This window comes from Acinonyx jubatus, chromosome B1, assembly GCF_027475565.1.
Source record: "Acinonyx jubatus isolate Ajub_Pintada_27869175 chromosome B1, VMU_Ajub_asm_v1.0, whole genome shotgun sequence".
Lineage (NCBI taxonomy): Eukaryota > Metazoa > Chordata > Mammalia > Carnivora > Felidae > Acinonyx > Acinonyx jubatus.
This window is the reverse complement of record NC_069382.1, coordinates 156,538,956-156,560,217: the sequence shown is the minus strand read 5'-3', so window position 1 is coordinate 156,560,217 and position 21,262 is coordinate 156,538,956. Positions and strand designations below refer to the sequence as shown.

At 40.3% G+C, this 21,262-nt stretch overlaps 1 long non-coding RNA gene across 1 annotated transcript in view; it reads left to right on the top strand.

Annotated features, from left to right (window-relative positions):
- The window catches only part of LOC113598775 (uncharacterized), a 61,396-nt gene extending 43,061 nt beyond the window's left edge, over positions 1–18,335 (top strand). Inside the window, exon 6 of the long non-coding RNA XR_008296310.1 lies at positions 5,916–18,335. This is a non-coding gene — a long non-coding RNA (uncharacterized LOC113598775). The remainder of the gene's footprint in view (positions 1–5,915) is intronic.
- Positions 18,336–21,262: the final 2,927 nt, after the last annotated feature.

Sequence of the window (21,262 nt, the reverse complement as noted above, 5' to 3'; positions counted from 1 at the left end):
GAAATCCCTATCAAAAAGTAGCTATTTAACTATTACTGACGTAGTGGGATCTAAATTTACAAATCAACTTGGTGAAGTCCAGAATCTTCTCAGCCCTATCAGATACTTATGGGACCAGAATTACCTTTGAGGCATACCTTGGCAAAGTTAGATAACAGCGAGGTAATAATAATTAAACTTTGTATATGTCAACCAGATTTGCCATAGATTAGAGCTGAAATGAGGGCATAATCTTATGTAAAAATCAAAGCCACACAATCACATCATCTCATCATAAAAGAAAAGCAATGGAATTACAAAATGCCACTGCCATTTACTTGAAGGCACTAAGCACTGGGCTGCCCTCTCAGCAAAACTCTGCTTTAACATAAGCCATAAAACAATAAATGGGAATGAAAAATAACTGGAGTAAAATCCAAGATGTATCCAGGAAGGAAGGAAACAAAGATGTTCTGGGACTCCAACCTATCCCAAGGGCTATTTGTAAAACCCCTGAGGCCTTAACTTGTAATTCTGTAATAGGTTCTCACACCTTCAAGTCTTTCCTTACCTCATGTTGACAAAGCCCTACAGCCTGCTGTTTGAGAACAATTAGTGTTCCCCAGATTTTCTATGAACTCTTGTCTCAGTTTGAACTCCCCACAAAGCAGAGTCTGCTAAGGAGACATCACCTGAAGGAGGAGTGAGGAAGCAGGGAGGGTGATGTCAAGAAGGAAAGTGTGTTACCAAGATGAGAAAGGTACAGAAGGCTTCCTACCACTATCAACCTAAAGATTAGAGCCTTTATCAGCCAGCTTCCATCTCACAGTGATTGGAAGTTACAGAGAGGGACATTGACTCCCCTGTATCTTTGGGTATTCTTACCTGTGGACTGAGCAAGTTCTCATGGTATTGGAGAAGGCCCTGGGGGGAGACTGCTAAGGAAAAGACCTCACACTTATAGGAGGGATGCTGTCAGTGAGAATTGCATCTGGGTTCACATAGGATGACTGTCCGCTGTAGCTGTGACTAAGATCAGAGGTGGCCAAGGCAATGTAATGTGAGCCACCAAATGTGTTTGTTTCAGCACTCCTACATTGCCCAGCCTCTGTTGAGTCATGTGGTCATGTGATCCTTGAGTCTTCATGGAGGCATCTGACAAACCCAAAACCATACTCTTTCTACTCCTATCCACTTCACCAGGGAGGCAGCAAACTCCAGGTAAGAGAAGGATGGGCAGAGGAACAGGTTTCTCAAAGTCAGGCAAGAGCTTCTCCATGGGAACTGTGAGGATAGGAGATCTTTTTTCTGTTCTTTTTCCTCTGAGGAGTTTGATCTAACAGCAGGCAGTTGACATGGGCCCATAGAACCTCTCATCTTCTTGTAAATGTACATGTGAGTTTAGGATTTGTTTAAAAAGTTCTGAATTTGAATTTCATTCATTTGGTTAAAATCACATGTCTATCCCTGAACTAATTACTGTGGCCAGAGTGTGGACAATTCTGGATCCTATGACATCTATATCAGTCTTGTCTACAGTCCCTGAAGGTGAAGGCCAGTGATAAATCAGGGTGAAATTACTTTAAGGAAAGGAGAAATAAACACTGGCTAGCAAAAGCAACAGATATCTACAGCATACTCTTCCTGTTTTTTAACTATTGTGGAATCACTTAAAGATCGGGAAGTATACCAATCTTAACCATAGAGCTTGATAACTTTTTATGTACACACTTGGGTAATGACCACCCAAATCAGTATTGCTTTCAGAACCCTCAAAATCTCCCTCGTGCCCCTTCCCAGTCATAACTTCCCAAAGATAACCACTGTTCTGACCTCTAAGACCATAGATTATTTTGCCTGTGCTTAAACTTCATATAAATAGAATCTTTTCTATTTGGCTTCTTCACTCAACATTATGCCTGTGAATATACAATGGAATATTAGACCAAAAAAAAGAAAAAAGTGAGATCTTGCCATTTGCAACAACATGGATGGACTAGAGGGTATTATGCTAAGTGAATAAATCAGAGAAAGACAAATACCATATGATTTCACTTATACATGGAACGTAAAAAAGAAAAACAAATGAACAAATACAAAACAGAAACAGATTCATAAATACAGAGAAAAAACTGATGGTTGCCAGAGAGGAGGAGCATGAGAAGGATGGGCAAAAAGGGGTTACGAAGAGTGGCAGATACAGGCTTCCAGTTATGGAATGAATAAGCCATGGAGATGAAAGTTACAGCATAGGGAATATAGTCAGTGGTATTGTAATAGCATTGCATGATAACAGATGGTAGCTACACTTCTGAACATTTAGCATAACAAATAGACTTGTCAAATCACTGTTGTATACCTGAAACTAATGTAATGTGTCAACTGTACTTAATTTTAAAAAATGGTTAAGGGCACCTGGCTGACACAGTTGGTTGAGTGTCCAACTCTTGATTTCAGTTCAGGTCATGATCCCAGGGTCATAGGATCACTCCCCACATTGGGCTCCACACTAAGAGTGGAGCCTGCTTGGGATTCTCTCCCCCACCCCCTGCTCTGCACCTCCCCTGCTCTCACACTCTCTCTCTAAAATAAAATAAAAATCTAAGATGAAAATAAATAGAATACGTGCATAATTGGGCCACCTAAAAATAATTACATTTAAAGACAAAAATTATGTCTGTGAGAGTCCTCCATGTTCTTGTGTATAGCAGTAGCTTGTTCTTTTTCATTGCTGTGTAACATTCTATTCTATAGAATATTATCCAATCCACTATTGACAGACATTTTAATTGTTTGCAATTTTTGGCTATTAAGAAAGTTGGCATGGACATGCTTGTACATGGCTTTTAGTGGACAGGAGCACTCCTTTCTCTTGGATGTGTATACCCAAGAATGGCATTTCTGGGTCAAAGGATATATAAATATTTAGCTTTAATAGGTATTGCAGAATAGTTTTCACTCCTAGCAGTGTACAAGAGTTTCAGTTGCTGCATAGTCTTGCCAACACTGAGTGTTGTCAGTCCTTGTAATTCTCTTTTCTTCTTGATTTGTCAAATCCCCTTCTTAGATACAGATATTTGCTAATGGACTGTAAGACTCCAGCCTTGGAAAAGCTTCCATAGGCCAACAGTTAAAGTCTGAACTTCAGGGGTGCCTGGGTGGCTCAGTCAGTTAAGCGTCCAACGTCGGCTCAGGTCATGATCTCACAGTTTGTGAGTTTGAGCCCATGTTGGGCTCTGTGCTGGCAGCTCAGAGCCTGGAGCCTGCTTCAGATTCTGTGTCTCCCTCTCTCTATGCCCCTCTCTCACTCATATCCTGCCTCTCTCTTCCTCTCTCTTTTTCTCTCTCTCAAAAATAAATAAAACATTTATTTTTTTTAAAAAAATCTGAACTTCAATGCTCAGCCCTGACCCTAAGGACACTAGGAACTCAGAAATGGGAGAGATTAGTATGGACACTGGAGAGATAAAACTTGGGAGAGGCTGAAATGTGGGGTTTTGACCTGTTGGTGGGACCTGAATAAAGGAAGGGTAACAAGAAGGGTTCTGTCAGAGTGCACAGCTTGAGCAAAGACAGAAAGATAGGAAAGAGCTTTGAGAGAGATCAGGGAGAAAGGTGACCTCACTTGAACAGAGAGTACTTCTTGAGAGAAGCAGTTCATGTGGCTGGATCAGTCAGAAGGAGCCAGGATTAGGCAGGGGCTTTGAGGTCAAGAACCACTTCTTGGGACCTGAAGTAGGGATGGTGAGTGGGGTGCTACAAATACATGAAGTCCTGAGTCCAGGCAAGATACATTGAATGAGGGTCAGCTTGTGTCTCATTCAGTCTCCATTTTCTCCTATTTCTCACAGTGAGGAGCATCTCACCATCATGAGTAGGATAATCATTTATCTTTCAACAAGGCCCCTGAATGTGAGCCAACTACTTCATTTGATTCTCAACTAAAGAGAGAGATCTATTCCTGTGCTGGAGAGAAAACCAGATGTACTGGATTGAGAAACAGTATATCTGCACAATGTACTTTAGAAACATTTTTTAAGAGATTCTCAAGGGGCTAATTTTGACTTCATGTGCTTCATACCATATGGGCTGAATTCACTAAATTAGAGAAGAATTTGGCAGGTGTATTTGTATAGGGTGATGAACATATGCCTGGGCTAAAGGCCCTGTGAATAGAGAGGAATAGCTGCACTTCCTCGGCTCTCCTTCTAGAACTCCCCATGGCTCAGCCCATTTATCTCCCACCTGCAGACTCAGCTCTGCACTGATCTGTTGATTCATTTGTTCATTCATTCACTTATTCATCAGCAAACTTTCGCTAGATGCCTAGCAGAAACCAGGTACTGGAGTTAAAAGTGAAAACACAGGGTTTCTGCCTTCAAGGAGCTCACAAGCAAGCAGGGAACACTGACATGAAATAATTGAATGCAAATGAGATGTGAAAAGAGCTATAGTAAAGGTAATGCAGAGGATAGTAGGAGACATTAATTCTACCTGAAGAAGTCAAAGAAATGTTTGAATTTGAGTCTCAAAGGATGACTTGGAGTTCATCTGATAAACAAGATCAGAGCATAGCCTCCCAAGCCAAAGAGAGTGAGCCACAGCATGGCAGAAGACTGCAAATTGTGTGGCCAGAATGTAGAGTTTGTGTGCAGAAGTAGCTGGACATGAGGCTGGAAAGTAGCTGCAATCAGACCATGAAGGTATGCAAACACCAAGCTAATGAATATGAACTTCACCCTGTGGATAATAGGGAATTGTTGTAGGGTTTGAGTCAGAATTATATAGCCCAGCAATTAGAAGCATCATACAGGCACTAGTGTGAAAGATGAAGCAGAAGGAGTGAGCACAAAGACAAAAATCAGTGTAAAGGTTAGTGTATCAGATCTACTAAAAAAAGTTACAAGCTTAAAATGAGCCCATCACACACATGATAGAGAACAGGAAATGACTATTTAGGAGGTAAAATCTATAAGACTTAGTGAGATTGGAGGAGGAAGAAGGAGGCCAGGTGGAAAGAATTTGGATTATTCCCATATTCATTCTGGGTGGATGATGGTGCTGTTATTTAGGAAAGGGAATATTGGAGAAAAAGAAGGTTTGGACAGGACAGGAAACATAAGGGGTAAAGGAAATCAATTTAATTTTGGTCATTTGTGAGCTTGAAGTGTCTGTGAGTCTGTGGGATAGAAGTAGCACATACAGCTGGATGTACGGTCTGGCACTCAGAGTTCTGAGCTAGATATGAAGATTTAAGGTCATCAACACACAAGTGATAGAAATCATTCAGGGGACATGTAAGATGGGAAGAAAAGAGACATGAGGACAATGCCATGGATAACACTATACTTTAAGAGGTATGTGATCAGAAGTCGCCCAAGTGAAGGAGACAAAGGTGCAGTTTAAAAGATAGGAATAAAGCTAAAAGAAACTGTAAAGTGTGTGAGGACCATTTCTTCTTGTCCATGGTGTATCTATATCACATAGACCTGTCCAGCTCATAATTGTTGCATGAATGAACACACAAATGGAGTGGTGTTATAAGGAGGTCTTTCCAGAAGAGTCCCCACTCAAGTGCTGTGAAGAGGTCACTGATGCAAGATGAGAACTAAGTGTTCCCAGACTGATGTACACTTGAAGCAGGAAAGATAGGACACCGCTAGCCACCCCATCCAGAAGAGCTCAGCCTGAGTCACTCTCCTCCACATGTAACTAGGGTGTGGGTTCTCCAGTGCTGACCATAGGATGCTCCTTCTTTTATGGCAGTCATCCTCAAGATCTCCTGAACTTCCACCCAATGTCCTACAGCTGGATTGCTGCCCTTGACTCAGTTCCCAAGTTTCTACTTTGGCACATTGCTATATTAGTTATCTATTGCTATGTAACAAATTACTCTAAAACTTAATGGTTTAAAACAAATATTTATTATCTCACAGTTTCTGGGTGTATGATTCTGGACATAGCTCAGCTGAGATCTTTGCTTCAGGATCTCTCGAAGACCGCAACCAAGTTTCAACAGATCCATTTCCAACTCACTCAATGGATATTGGCAGTTCCTTACAGACTATTGGATTGACAGCCTTACAGGCTGTTGGCCACAGGCTTCCCTCATTTACTTGCCATATGTGCCATTTGTGCTTGTCCCACAAGGCATCTGACATCATCAAAAGCAGCAAGAGAGAGAGTCTGCTAGCAAGACCCAAATCATAACCCTTTGTAACCTAATCACAGAAATGGCATCCCATCATTGTTGCCATATTCTGTGAGTTACAGACAAGTCACCAGGTCCAGCCCACCATCAAAGGGAGTGGTTTACACAAGAGTGTGAATTCCCAGAGATGGGAATCATTGGGGGTCATTTTAGAAATCTGCTTATCACAACCACCTAAACCTTCATTCTTTCCCAAAACTTAGAATCTGTTTGCTGAGATAATTCTCTGGTAGTCTTCACCATCTTGGTTGAACTGAAGCAGAAAAATCTCATAACCTTAAATTTCCTGTACTATTAATAGTGAATGCTTATATAGTGCTAACTACATGCCAGGATTTACATGAGCTTTCTACGAGCTTTACAAATATTAACTTGTTTAATCCTTACAACAACCCTCTGAAGTGGACCCTCTTGTTAACATGTTTTTCAAAAAAGCACCTAAGTTACAGAGAAGTAAGTGTCTAGCCAAAGGTCACATAGCTATTAAGTGGTAGAAATGGCATCTGAGATTCAAGAGTTTGGTTCCAGAATTCCTGCTCTTAACCATTCTGCTATTCTACAACCTGAATATAACTGGGATACAATGTTGTCCAGTCGCAGCATGTTATGACATTAAAACAAACATTAAAAACATTGAGCAACCAAAACAGAAATTCCAACATTTATTTAGCATTAAAAGATTCTGTCGAAACCCTACAGCAACATGTTTTGTGTCTCCAAGTCTTTTATGTGCCAAGTCTTCCCTTCAAATGTTCTCTGAAACCCAGCCCAGACTATTTTTCATTTTCTTTTTCCCTATTTCTCTCTTAGCTCCTTATTATATAGGTTGGCTTGGTCTTCTGGCTTCACTCTTTAGTGTATTTAGCCCATGACCTGAATGTTCCAGAGCAAAGAGTAATCCTGGAATTGGCCAAGCCACCAGGAATTTACCCCTTTTCCTCCTAACTGTCCAGTCTGGTTTCTCTCTCCCTGTTTCTATGTCATAAGGAGAGCATAGAACTCATAGACATAACTCTCCTTCAAGTGATGAGGGGAGAGGAAGAAACTGAGCAATCGAGAAAATTCTTGTTAGATGGTGGGGGGTGTGGAGGGTAGGAACACATAAGCTGATAATTCTTATCTTTGTCACATTCCAAAAGATGCATGACTGTTATATAATGTTCTGTCACAGATGAGGCTGCCAAGTGGAGAAGATTCCTTCTCAGATCTTGCTCATCTAGCTCTTTCCTCTGAGGTTGTGAATTGGGGTAAAGCACATGAATAACCAGGGAGAATGAGAGATGCTTCTAGTTCTCCAAGTCCCTCTGCCAACCAACAGACCCAGGGTCCACACTTTGCTTCCAAGCCTGGGGTCTGTTCACTGGAAGGTTGTGAGAGCTGGTCCAGGAAAGATGAAAGAGCCATGCTTCATTTTCTCTCAAACGACAGAACTGACAGTTAAATCCTGTAGTAGCTACCTCTCTGCAAAGCCCCTCCAATGGTCCCTCTTCTCCGTTCCTGCTGCCAACACCCCCATTCATAATTTCTGCTCTGATCTCTTCAACTGTCCTCCAAGTTATCCCCCACTTCGTTTTTTTCCACCTCAATCAAGTTCACATACCACTGCTGGTTTAACCTTCCCCAGTGCCTTGCTCAAAATCTCAGTTGCTCCCCTTTCTCTATAAATTCTCATCAAAACCTTCAAAACCCCAAAAGCCCTCTTTCCAGACATATTCTTCCACATGTAATGTATGACCCATCTAAAATAGATGACTCACTGATTGCCAAGGACTCTGCATTTCTCGGCCGCACGCCTCCTACCCCCATTATTCCTCCTGCCTCTGAACCCCCCTCACCATGGTAACAAATTCAAAGACCATCAGAAAAGACCACCTCCACTGAGAAATATATCCAGATAATTACAACCGAGTGTGGTTTCTCCCTTCTTTCATTCCCTATATCATTCATTTGATCTATATGGCATTTTCCTTATACTACTATATCCACATGCTACTCAATTATTAGAAAGTACATGCTTTGAGAGAAGAGGTGTTTCTTGCTGAACTTCAAAGATCCTACAGTGTCCAGCAAAAAGTCTTAAACATGTACATGTTAAACATTCAGTAAGTCATATCTGAATTGATTATCTAATTTATCATTTTACATCTTTTGCTAGAATAAGCAAGACATATTCCTTTGAAGAAGGAGGGCATGAAGAAAAGCACAGCAGTGGCCCTTGACCTGGGAGGTCATAGTCTTGTATATTACACAGCTTGAATTTCATCAAAGTTCATGAGCATTTAGTCTCTGGGTGTTACCTAGTGAGCAATGCTTTTAACTAACCTGACCTCATGCTTTTCAACCCTGTCACCTACCACTGTCAGAGAGAGAGTGGCACAGGGCATGTCAAACAGGAAAGACAGTTACATCAATTCAAGTCTGCAAATACCCATTCAACACCTACTATGAGCCAGCATTCTGCTAAGTGCTAGGGACATAGAAATGAACAAGAAAAATGTGGCATGGACATCCCTTAAATATAATTCCAGTAAGAGTAGCTACCATGTACTGATAGCTTATATACCAGGCCCTAGACTCAGTGTCTGACATGCTTTGTCTCACTTAATCCTCATGGCAATCCCTAGCATCACCCTCATTTATAGTTAGGAAAATGGAGGCTTAATGAGGTCAAGTATTTTGCCCTGGATTATCAGGCAGTGGACCTAGGATTTAAACCTGGGGTTTATGACATGAGTTCATTCTTAGAAGTACTTGCTTCGCTTCCTCAACACGTTTCTGTTCTGCTAAAAATAGATTCTTGCTCTTTTTATTCTTTGAGTCTTGCAGTGTAGCTTTAGGTGAGGGTATGTATAACATAAACAATTTTGCCTTGCTTTTCCCTTGGAGATTCCACATGTCCATAGAGCAGTCTACCCCTGGATTTCTCCAACATTCCTTCATCTGCAATACTCAGACTGAGAGAGCCTGTGGGCAGAGGCAATGTAGGTTCATACAGCTTAAAGATATCCCTCCCACCTTTCTCTGCCCTGATACCCTTGACTATGTGCTTTATCCTTTTCTATTGTATGAGTTTTTGCAAATCTCTTCAAATTCTTTGTGGAACAGGTAGTGTATAAGTAAATCAAATATGCCTTACACCTGTTCAGTATGTCACATGAATATAGGCTAATAGATGCTTGATGCGTGAAGAAGCCTGAAAGAATGTCTTACCTAGTTTTTATTTTGTTCCATAGAAATGCTTCCTTGGGGTTATTGGGACCCTCACTCCCCACTGCTTCTGGAGCACTCCCCCATAACTCTTTTGCATATAGAGCTTCCTGGAACATTTCGTCTGAAAAATGGATTCTCTAACCAATGAATGTGTAGTTTCTCATTGGAACCCTGTACATTGCTGATAGAATGTAAAATTGTACAACCCCTATGGAAAATGATATGGTGACTTCTCAAGACGTTAAACATAGAATTACCATATGATCCAACAATTTCACTTCTGGCTATATACCCAAAATAAGTGAAAGCAGGGACTCCAATACTTGCATACTCATGTTCGTAATAACATTATTCACAATAGCCAAAAGATAGAAGCAACCCAAGTGTCCATCAATGGATAAATGGATAACCAAAATGTATGTGTGTATACACACACACACACACACACACACACACATAAAATTCAGGCTTAAAAAGGAAATTCTGACACATGCTACAATAAGGATGAACCTTGAAGATATTATGCTGAGTGAAATGAACCTGACACAAAAGGACAAATATAATGTGACTCCATGTATATGAGATACCTATAATAGTCAAATTCATAGAGTAAGAAAGTAGAATGGTGAGTGTCAGGGGCTGAGGAATGAGGAGTTACTGTTTAATAGGTATGTAATTTCAATTTGGGAAAATGAAGAAGTCCTGGAGATGGATGGTGCTGATGGTTGGACAGCAGTGTGAATACATTTAATGCCACTGAATGATATATACTTAAAAGTAGTTAAAGTGGTAAATTTTATATAATATATATTGTACCACATATTTTTTTAAAGTTCCATTTCTTGGGGCACCTGGGTGGCTCAGTTGGTTGAGCTTCCAACTTCGACTCAGGTCATGATCTCGCGGTTCATGAATTTGAGTCCCACGTCGGGCTCTGTGCTGACAGCTCAGAGCCTGGAGCCTGTTTCAGATTGTGTGTGTGTGTGTGTGTGTGTGCATGTGTGTGCCCCTCCCCCACTCACGCTCTGTCTCTGTCTCTCAAAAATGAATAAATGTTAAAAAAAATTTTTTTAAGTTCAATTTCTCATTTAATGGAAGAGGAATCTGAGTTTCAAGGTGAACTGGCTTGTCCAAGTGAATGGCACAGTTGAGAATAGTAGAACTCAGGGCTACAGGCCATCAGACTGTGGCTTTCCCTGTTGTGACAGATGTCTCCTCCTGGGAATGAGGTGTCCAGAGGATACTCCTGGGGAACTCCAGAAATCAACATTCTCTAGAGTCAGGAAGTATTTCCACAGCAACCCACTTTCCTCCTCTGTGGCCTTGCTATCTTCATTCCATCTTTTGCTTTGTCCCATTTTTGTCTCCTTTTTCTCTCTGAACAAAATGCTCTTGATGGTCAAAGCAAGCAAGGTCCTCCTGGCAAGGCCCTGGAGAAACAAATGCAGATGGAATGGCCTCCGGTGGAAAATGTATGTATAGAAAGCAGTTTTTCTGTTTTCCCCAACTCTCTTGGCTCTGAACTGTTGGTATTTTACTCAAAGTGGAATTTTCAGCCCTAGCTAGGCTCCTAATGCAAGAGTTTTGTTTTTCCATGTGCGTCCCTCCTGAGCATGGATGCTCCTGCTGCTCTGCCTGTTGAGCTTGAACAGTGCCTCCATTATTGGAAAAGCATGCCCTGACAAGCTCTGAGGGCACATCCTATCCAACCTGAGAGAGGGCACACCCTTGGGAAACAGGTTGTTTCACCCACTGAGGACACATCTGCTCCCTTAAGAATGCTCAGGATACCAGGAGAGAGGCCTCAGTGTGACTCAAGTCAAGATTTTATTTGGTCTTTGGATAGACCAAAGGCTTAACCTAGGGTAGGAAGGCAAAGAAAGGTGTTGAGAGTTTGAAAACCACTCAGATAGCTAAGGTGAACCTTCCACAAGTAGATCAGCTAGTGCCATGAAGGGAAACAGTTTTTTAACTGTTAGTCAATAAATATTTACTGAGCATCTATCATGGGCTAGACATTATATTAGAAGCTGAGGACATCTGATGAATGACAAATAATCCTTTGCCCTCATGGATCTTATAGTGTAGTGGAGGAAGGAGATAAGTAAGGACACAACTAAATAAGAACATTATAGTGAAGTGCTGAGGAGGAAACAGTGAGATGATGGGGGGTAAGGAGTTATACTGCTGCTTTAGATGAGGTGATTGGAGAAGGCCACCATGAGAAAGCAAATCAAAGCTGAGGCCTGAAAGATAATAGGTATATATGAAAAGCCAGAACAACGTATGCAAAGGCTACAAGAAAGAGGGTGGCATGTGTGAATACCGGAGAGGCCACTGTTGTGGCAGGACGATGGATAGTGAAGGAAGTAAGAGACCAGGACTTATGGGTCTTGGTGGGGACCCTAGAGTAAGGAGTTTAGCTTTTTTCAAAGGGCAGCAGGAAGCCTTTGATGGTTTAAACATAGATGGAAATGATTCTTAACAGACCTCACATCCTTGTCTGAGACCTTCCTACTGTGATCATTCAATTCCCCAAATTACTGGGTCCCAGTTTTAAATAAGCCCTTCTCCACTCTCATGCTGAAGAGTAGAAATTGGGCTGTCAAATTCCAGAAACCCACAAGATTCCTGAATGGACTGGCCATGTTAAATCAACTTGCATATGTTTCCATCTCTTCATCTGCTTTCAAGGTGTTGGAATTCAGCATTAAAAGCCTCCTCCTGTCTGAGGCGTGACAAAGCAGAAAGAAGCTCAAGGGCGTATCATTGATCTCACTACATCTGGAGTAAAGATCAGTCCAGCTGATCTTTAAATTAAAAGTACAGATTTCCTTTCATGCCTCCTCGAACTTAACAACTAAAATTAAGCAACAGGCATTGAACTGGTGAACAACACATTCATCAAAATCTATCTGGGCATATTTATTTATCAAAGCTACAATTAACCTTAATGGAGTCTCACCCATCTCATCCCTGTGGCCCCACCCTCACCCCCACCTGTAACCCAGAAAAATAGAAACTGTTTTATGGGAGCATATGGACCCAGAGCCCTTTTACAGAGTAATCATCTATGTCCTGCTCCCTAAAACACTGGACTGGACTATGGGGCATGGAAAACAGGTTGACATCTGGAAGAAATGTAGGGAAAGTATATGTTCCAGCTGGAAAGGTGGGATTCTGGCCCATTTTTCTTTCCACTGAAGGACTGTCTTAACTTGGTCACTTACAGTATTCCTGGCTCCTGCTTGACTTCTTTCTTTTCTTTCATTTGTCCCACAGATATTTTTTGAGCAGTTAATACACATCATGCAGAAATGTCTTTATGAATCTTTTCTGGAATGATATAGTAGAAGAGCTTGAATTCTGAAGTCAGGAGACCTCAGTTTTGAGTCCAGGAAGATGTTGCTTGTCTGGAGCAAATAATTTTAGGGTTCCCAAAATTTTAGTATCTGTTTTGGCGATCTAAAACCTATTCTGAGGATCAAGTATAATAATGAGTATGAGAGTTCTGTAAATCATAAAGTGTTCAAAATGATAGTTGGTTTTTGAGGATATTGCATTTTCATCCTTGTGGTCACTCATTACCTCTCCAGAGGAAGCTAACAGAGGTTCAAAGTTTCATTTGTACATGCTCCATCCAAGGTCCACTGAGCATTCCTAACAATGTATTCTGATGGTCATATATATGTCTTTGTAAAATTTGGGAAATAATGATATTTTAATAGCAACTGGTTAAGATCACTATGTCTTTCCTTTGTGACTTTTCACCATCAATCTTTACCTATTAAACAGTGATGAATGACAATAGGCATTTTTGGTATCTGGTCAAACAGAAGTTGAGTTGGGGATGCATGACGTTTGGGCTGTGTGGCACATGTTTCTGTAGTTTGCAGCCACTTCCATGTTTAGGGTTAGGTCAGGTTATCACCAGGCCTATTGTAGGAATGGTTTCCATGAATATTTCTGACTCTACAAGGTCAACTCATTTGGCACCATAACATAAAGTGCAGGGCCAAGGGCAAAATTGTGATATGAACATGTCCCATGGTATCCAGCACCCAGTAATGGAAGAGCAATAAGGTTTGGAACATATGGGAACAAAAGATAGTCTTCAGAATGTTCTTTGAATCATTAGATACGTACAATTCTAAGTGGAAGTTTCAGTTCTCATTGACACCTGGTTAAAAGTTTGCTGCTATCAGAAATATACTTGAAAAAAAAGAAATATAGTTGATAGTATAGTGTACACAATTATTAAACCATCATATTTTTTTCTTTTTTGATGGGAATCTTGCAAAATATAATTGATCACAATCCCTAGGTTTATAGGTCATGAACTTGTGGCAGTATTACCAATGGAAGGCATATGTGTGTGTGAAGTCTGATTTTATGCATCATCACATCAAATAAGATCACCTCTTAGAATATCTGATACTCCTTGTGCTAACAAAAATCTGTTGGTTGATGAAAATGCATACAACGTTGCCTCAGATACAGCAAAATGGCCTGAAGAAGTAAATGTTCTATGTCAAAACTCCCATACATATTCATTAATATATCAATGTAAGTAATATAAAAATAATTTGATTACATGATTTTGCAGATCAATATAACAAGAAGCAAGTTAAAATTGCTCTTCTGTATGCCTTAATTTCAGAATAATTTTGTATGTTTTTTAGAATTACTGATCATATAAAAATTACCCCAAAACTTTATAGAGGCATGTTGGGTAGTGAATAAAGAAGATAATGTTACTTTTTTGAATTTGATGTTTGTAACATTTGCCAGCTTTTTTACAGTTGAAAATTACTATGATTTCTTTTCTCATTCTAAATATTTAATGTTTTTTATACATACTTAATTTTGTACTCTTTTTTTAAAGAGGGCCCCCAAATTGTATAAATTTCAGGCCCATCAAAGTCTGGATCCAACCTGCCTGATTTGGTGAAAAATGTGGTTCCTCCCACCCTGCTGTAAACAGAAGTCTAGTATCCCTGCCCCACTTACAGCTCCATCCTTCATGTAAGAGCTCTAAAGCCAAGAGTGCACACTGCAGATAGCAGGGCCTGTCACCCAGGAAAAGAAGCAGAGCCCGAGTCTGCCAATGAAAAGAGTCTAACTAACAGGTTCCTGTAATTTTGGGTTGGGGTAAGATGCCAAGAGAGGGGAAAGAAGGAAGGAAACTGAATTGGTTACCAAGGCAAATGCTCTCAGATAAAAGCCTTACAGAGCCAGCTCACAGTGAGGATATTAAAAGATTGTTTACACATCTCACCCCATACTATTATTTCAGTGACAATAACTAACCATAGGGAAATACCCCTGTGTGGTGGAGAGTGTTAATTGTCTGCCAAAACCCATCTCCTTCCTTCCATAGATGTTGATTTTAAGCCAGACAAATAGACACTCACATAGAGATTCCACTTCCCCGGGTCCTTTGTGACTGGCTGCACCCATGTGACTAAGTTCACCAATGGCATGTGAGCAGGAGAGATGTGTGGCCCATGTACCTGGCTTGCTTTTATTTTTTATTTTATTTTTTAAAATTTATTTTGAGAGAAAGATGTGAACAAGGGAGGAGCTGAGAGAGAGGGGTTGGGTGGGGGTGGGAATCCCAAGCAAGCTCCATGCTGTCAGTGCAGAACCTGACTCAGGGCTCGAACTCACGAAATGTGAGATCATGACCTGAGCCAAAACCAAGAGCCCAACGCTTAACTAACTAAGCCACCCAGGCACCCCCCTGGCTTGCTTTTAATGAGAAATTGTTTCCTTGGACTTTTTCGTCTTCCCTCCCTGCCAGTTGGGAAGTGACAGTCTTACTTTCAAACATGAAGATGAGAACAATGAACTGAGCCAGAAGTTTCCAACTTTTCAGTTCATAGTTACCCTTAGTATCTCAGTAATTTTATCACAATGCTCCTGAGCCAAGAGAAAGAACTAACAGCTCCGTTTATTAAGTAGCTTTGTCCGAACAACCTAATCAGTACTTACGTCCTAACAACTTAGTGTTAAGAACTGTGAAGGGTCTGAGATTTTATCCTATTTGCAAGCTAATGAGTTAGCCAGTCACATTTCATGGAGGTTGGCAGAAGACATGAGACTCCTGGGTCAGAGAGGCAGGAATGCATTACTCATGGCTGTAGCAATACCAAGAGTGTCAGCATTAGGTCTGGTTTCCCGAGCCTCAATTCCAAGGGACTATGTGAAGAGGGCTGTGTGAGACGTGTACCCACAGTGGCTTGTGTTACAGGAGAGGTAACCTGAATCTCAGGTTACCAAGCTTTGGCAATCTGAATCTTTTATATGAGCAATAAGCCAGCCTGATCTTTGCCCTAGAGGGAGATATTGTTTCTATTAGACTAGACAGTAAGTAGACCTGCTCTTTGTTCCAGAGAGAGTCATCAGTATTTCTATCTTCCAAGGCTATTAGCTATACAAATATACTTGAAAAATTAGTCTAGACCAAAGGCAATAAGTGCCTCTGCTTACAATATATGTAAAACCATAAGATACATGGAGAATCATCTTCCAACATTTAGAAGCCATTTGCAAATATATATATATATATGCATAAATCAAAAGAAAAATATTTTTACTTTAAAACAACTGTGAACACTTGGTAATGGGATTGTGCACCTGCTGGGCACTGCACAACTCCTCAAACCTTGGAATCAGATTGGACAACGCCACCCCATTCCCTGTCCCACATTGATTTTCTCATAGTACTTTTTCTCATTGCAACCATAGCCTCACAAAGGTATGATGTCATCAAAAGGAAGTAGTGTATTCCTTTCTCAATGTTGAAACTATAAACCACCTAAAGCTGATAGCAGATGTGGTGTCTGTCAGATGTTGAGGATCCTATTTTCCTCAAAAGTGGAACACATCCTGTGGTTCTCCTGTGAGTTCACTGAGGCTTTCTGGGACAATCTGGTGCATGGTTTGGGAACTACAGCACTAAACAATGGTGGAAGAAGCTCTTGATTCTGAGTGGCCTTGTAGAGTAGCTCTGTCTTGATAGCCTAGACTAAATGGAATGCTCTATCAAAGAGAAAAAACTTCTATCCTCTTTCAGTCAAAATTTTCAGGCTTTTTGTTGCGGTAGGACAGCTTTTATCCTAACTAATACAATTTCCTACATAATTTTGGCTATGCCTCATAATGTAGTATTTGAGGACATACGTTCTCACATTGTAGAAAAAAATTCCTGTGTGCTTCTCTTGTCTTTCCAGCCTCAATTATCACCTCAGTCAACATTTATTGAACCTTCTTACTATGCCCTAGCACCGGGCCAAGCATCCTTTCAAAGTCCGAATCCACTTCTGTTCCTAAGTCTCCTCAGTCTCAGGCTCAGCTGGTCTTTAGCCAAGTCTGAAGCAAGGCCACATCCATCCAGCAAGCAGAGTCTGGAAGTCACACTGATGCCTTACTCCAGGAGTAGCTGGTATACTTTTGTTGCTGGTCAGGCTTGGGCCTGGAACCCAGTGAGTACTCAAGTGAGCTGAACCGAACCACATGGATCAATCTTTTTTTTTTTTTTTGCCAATCTGATTAGGACTAAGACACTTCAGACCAAAACCCAATCTGACACACCCAGCAAGAGACCAGGAAAGAAGCACACCAGCAGCAAGACAGAGAGTGCTGGTTTATTCTAGCACTGAGCTGGCCTGGACTATTACTGGAGCAGTGAGCCCTGTGTACCTGTGGAAAAAGGCACAAGAAAGAGAGCAGGCTCAGCCGTCAGCAGCGGAAGGGAAACAGAGAAGAGGAATGGCTAGGTGGGCCTTGGGTAGCACTGGTAGAAGCAGACCCTGTGTCAACTTCTGTAACATGGGTGAGGTGTACATGCACACACACACACACACACACACACACACACACACACAGCCAGGAGTGAGCCCTGATGCCCTCCAACTCTACAGCATGGAGAAAGAAGACAACGCTGAAGAGTTCCAATCCTCTCACACCTAAAATGAATGACATTTTAATGCACATTGATCACTAGTAAATTTGACCCAATAAGAATCCTAGAATTTGAACAATCCACGCCAATTTTTCGTCTTTAAAAAAAAAATTTTTTTTTTAGTTTATTTTTTGAGAGAGGGAGAGAGAGAGAGAGAGAGAGAGCAAGGAAGGGGCAGAGGGAGAGGGAGAGAAAGAATCCTAAGCAGGCTCTGCACTGTCAGCGCAGAACCCTATGCGAGGCTGGAACTCATACACCATGAGATCAGGACCAAAGCCAAAATCAAGAATCAGACACAACTGACTGAGCCACTCAGGCACCCCACCAATTTTTCTTCTTGAGGATAGCACAGAGAGGAAGAAAAAAATGAAGGATAAAGGAGCTTTGGTTCTCCTAAAGCTCATGGTTTTACTACTACAGGAAGAATTTATGTACCTAAATATTTCAGAGGGGTTTAAAATAAAACAAGATTTTTTGTAAATTTTAAATAATCTAGAGAATTTATTATGATCTGAGACCAGATACCTGGTTTCAAAATCAACTTTTATATGTAATTGTTATTTTTAACTTGTAGGTTTGCTTAAACCATTATGTTATTGAAAATAATACCATCGCTTTACTGAAAAAGAAATATATACATGATAAGAGAATTAGACGGTACAACTCCTAGCCAATATGATGGGTGAAAAAGTGATACTTTGATTTTATTGGCACTTCTTTAACCATGAATGAAGTTGAGCATCTCTCCCAATGTTTAAAAGCTTTATCTGTGGGTTGCCTATTCACATCATTCACCTGTTTTCTTCCTTATTATGTTGTTGGTATTTTTCTTATTGTCTTGTAAGAATTATTCGTATATGAAGGAAATTAACATTTTGCCTATCATAACTGTTTTAAGTATTTTTCTAAGGTTTTTCTACTTTGTTAAAGGCATTTTTCCATGCAGAAATTTTTAATCATTTAATATTCTTTTTTTTATGAATTCAGGTTTTCATATCTTTTTGCATTCTGAGATTTTATTTTTTTTATTTTTTATTTATTTTATTTTTTTTTTAACGTTTTTATTTATTTTTGAGACAGAGAGAGACAGAGCATGAACAGAGAGAGAGGGAGACACAGAATCAGAAGCAGGCTCCAGGCTCCGAGCCATCAGCCCAGAGCCCGATGCGGGGCTTGAACTCATGGACCGTGAGATCGTGACCCGAGCCGAAGTCGGACGCTCAACCGACTGAGCCACCCAGGCGCCCCTCCATTCTGAGATTTTAAATAATTTGTCCAATGTTTTCTTCTAAAAATTTATGGATCACATTTTTTTAGGTTTGCATCTTTTCTCCACTTCAGATTTGTTTTGCTATACAGAATTAACTAGAGATCCAGCTTTGTTTTTTTCTGGATGGCCAGCCAGTTTTCCCATCATTATTTATTAGCAAACCCCTGTCGTCCTCTGATTTGAAATGCCATCTTTATCATACCCTATATTTTTGGTTTATCAGATGATTTCTGGTTGTTTTTTTTTTTTTACTAAGTCATTGGTTTGATACTCTATTCATGACCCAGTACTGACCTACTTTAATTAGCACCTATATTAAATTAAAAGTATTATCTATCTCCTATCAGATTTGCAAAAATTATAATAATTTACATTTGTTGGTGCTTGCACTGAACCGTATGTAATTGCTGGGTTTTTTTTTTCTGTTTTTGAATCTTAAAAATTGTTGATTTCATGGCTTAACCTGAGGCATTTAGATACTTTGCTAAGCACTTTAAAAATATCAATTCACTGAATCTACACAACAACCTATCAGGTAAATATTATTGATCCCATTTTATTTATTTATTAAATATTTATTTATTTTTGAGAGGGACAGAGCACGAGTGAGGGAGGGGCAGAGAGAGAGGGAGACACAGAATCCGAAGCAGATTCCAGTCTCTGAGCTGTCAGCACAGAGCCCGATGTGGGGCTTGAACCCATGAACTGTGAGATCATGACCTGAGCCAAAGCAGACATTTAACCTAACTGAGCCACCCAGACGCCCCTGTGATCCTATTTTAAAGATGATAGAACTGAAGCACAGAAAGATTAAGTAATTTGCTCAAGGTCACACACAGGTAGAAAGTGCCAGCCTGTGATTTTAATTTAGGTACCCTGATGCCATAGTCTGTGATCCTAACCACCGTACTTTATAAGCTCTGCCAGAAAAAAAAAATGGTGGGGGGAGGGAAGAAGCTGTCAATGAGCAGTATTTGGCAAGGATGTAAGGAAAACACATACACTCTTCTGAAAGGTATAGATTGCTACACATTTTCTAGAAAATAATTTGTTAATGTGCATCAACACTTTAAACATACATTCTTTTTGACAGCAACTCAACTTCGAAGAATTTATCCTAATAATCTTAGTGTTAAGAAAGAGAAGAGTGTCTATTAAAATGTTCACCACTGCATTGTCTGTAACAGTCCCCTCTTGATGGACATTTAGACTGGGAGTAATCTAAATGTCCATCAAGAGGGGATTGCTTAAATAAATTGTATTACTTCTATACGGTGCAGCCAACAAACAGGATGATGGGTGTCTAAATTCTCTGACATGAAAGCCACTTGGGTGCATTATGGAACCACTAGGATAAAGCTTTCCTAGTCACAGGGTTGGCCTTTTATGGAGGTAAAGTTGGTGGTTGTCTTGTAATGGCATTTGAGATCAGAGAAGCTCCCTGCCCACTTTCACTTCAAAATACCTTTCCACGAATGCCTGATATTCTCCCACACAGTCCTTCAGGTTGATCTTTGCTCCCTGTGCTCTCCACTGCAGTGATAACTAATCATGAAGGAAGCTATAACCAATTATCTCTAACTGCTTGTGATAAAGGTATTAGATGCTTTTCTTTGACAGGAGTTGAGAGAGGTAGCCTGAGAACATTAAGTACTTTAGTAAGAGTCTAAAACATAAAAACAAACACAAGGAAATAGGGAAAGGGAGCTAAAGTTCGTTGAGCACCTCCTGAGGACAGTAGAACCCCATGTCACATGTGAGTCAGATTCCAAAACAAGCATGTCAGGCAAAAATTGTATGTGATCAAAATGAATATTGAAAATTCCTTAAGTCACTCAGAAAATACTGTATATATAGCCATGTATATATTCTTTTATGGTAATATGTATATGCCAATGTGAGATATACATCTTGCATATATGATAATCATTACATATAAAATATTTCAGGTTGTTTTATCACATAAAAGAGGGCAATGTATAAAAAGGGCAAGTGTTGAATTTACCCAAGTTACTTGTGTACGTGATCTAGTTCCTACTATACTTTATGTAATTCAATTTAATACTTTCAACAACACTGAAAGGCAATGGCTATTAGCCTCATTTTGTAGAAATGTAACTGGGGCTCAAAAGGTTAACTGATTGTCTCAAAGTCACACAGCTAGTAAGTGCCAGAGATGGGACTTGAACCCAGATCTTCCTAGCTCCAAGGTCAGTTTTATCCACTTCATCACAATGCCATTCTTCTCGATTTCTGCTCCAATAAGGGTCAGGAGCCCCCTCAACTTATGAACTTCATGATTTTGCCCTAAATTGGCTCTAGACAGCCTCTCCAAAAAACCCAAGTTCACATATCACCTCAAAATTGGCATTTAAAAACAAAATAAAGCCCTTTTTAATATTCCTTTTGAGTTCACTATTTCTCATCACTTGCTTTCCATCCATAATCATTCTGGATGGATTTTAGGCTCAAACATGAACTCTAAAGACTAGGCTGGGGGCAGACAATATGATGTTCACCTATGTGGAATGGGAAAACATTAAAGAGTTGCCTTGTTTTAAACCATGACCTAGAAAACTCTTCCCACTGGCCTGGGGAAGCTGGCCTTCTGTCTGAGACTTCGAGT